We start from the raw sequence: 1,313 nt of genomic DNA on the forward strand, positions 1-1,313 counted from the left end.
TCATTGGCTTGATCTTCAAGCTTCTTCATCAGCAGGTCCATCTTGGCAGATAGCATGTCTACCTCCTTGAGTTGATACATACCTCCACCCCTCTTGTGAGTTTGAACACGTTCTTCATTCCAACCTTGATTGGAGGCCATCTTCTCCACAAGAGCTGTTGTAGCTGGTATGGTGAGTGACAGGAATGCACCTCCAGTAGCAGTATCCATAGTCTCACGAGTACTGTTGGTCAACCCGTGGTAGAAAGTCTGCATGAGTAGTCAATTCTCCATCCCATGATGATGACATTCCGCAATGTAATCTTGAAAGTGTTCCCATGCCTCAGGGACAGATTCATCATGTTGTTGCTAAAAGCTTGAAATTCTCCCACGCAGAGCATTGGTCTTGCCTGTGGGAAAGAACTTTGCTAGGAAGGCAGTGGAGCAGTTATCCCATGTAGTATTTCTATCTTTGTTCACGTAGAACCATTGCTTTGCCTTCCCCAAGAGTGAGAATGGGAAAAGGTGAAGTAGTATGGCACCTTGGGTCACTCCTTTGATGGTGAAAGTGCTACAAATCTCTAGAAAGTGTTGGAGATGTGCACTCACATCTTCATGTGCCTTTCCACAAAACTGGTTTGCTTGCACCATGTTGATGAGAGCTGGCTTGAGCTCAAATCCATTGTCTCCAACATTGACTGTTGGTCCAGTACGGATGTTGGCCGTAGTTGGAGCAGAGAAATCACGGAGAGTCCTGTTAGCCATGGTTTCAAATTCTGGTGTTAAGCTTCGGCTTATATGGTTGTCTTCCGATTTTAAAGCTAGAATTTCTTGAGTTTAGCTCTAATCCTTCTGATTAATGCTTCTGGATCTTCAACGTAGTTTGTTGGAAGGTCAAAACCGGTCATACATTACCCTGCATAAGATACACAAGTAGACAAAACTAGGGTAACTTTGCTTGAGCAGAGGTCAATGGTTATCTTTGATCATATCAATAAGTATAAGTGTATCAATACTTCCTTTGCCTAGCTACCTTCCCCGGCAATGGCGCCAAAAATGCTTGTTGACATTTCTTAGCGTCGCTACTAAGAACAGAGTTTTAAATCTAGTCCTTAGCAACAGCGCTAGAAATGCTTGTTGGTATTTATTAACGTGTCACTTGTTTTTAAATAGCCACATATTATAAACCTATATCTCCTAACTTTACTAGGTTGTCATCCCTAGTGATGATATTAGAGATACTTATTGGTACTACATAGCACTACTACTAGAATAATACTAAACAATTCTTTATTAATTATGTGACTAGGAAGAATAAATAAATATATGAATGAA

General features: G+C 41.1%; 1 non-coding gene across 1 annotated transcript; it reads left to right on the forward strand.

Annotated features, from left to right (window-relative positions):
• The first annotated feature begins 270 nt into the window (after window positions 1–270).
• Window positions 271–379, forward strand: LOC136490375 (small nucleolar RNA R71). Its single transcript, XR_010767666.1, has one exon. It is a non-coding gene; the product is annotated as a small nucleolar RNA R71 (small nucleolar RNA).
• Window positions 380–1,313: the final 934 nt, after the last annotated feature.

The sequence above is a fragment of the Miscanthus floridulus genome, chromosome 10 (genome assembly GCF_019320115.1).
Source record: "Miscanthus floridulus cultivar M001 chromosome 10, ASM1932011v1, whole genome shotgun sequence".
In the NCBI taxonomy this organism is placed as follows: Eukaryota; Viridiplantae; Streptophyta; class Magnoliopsida; order Poales; family Poaceae; genus Miscanthus; species Miscanthus floridulus.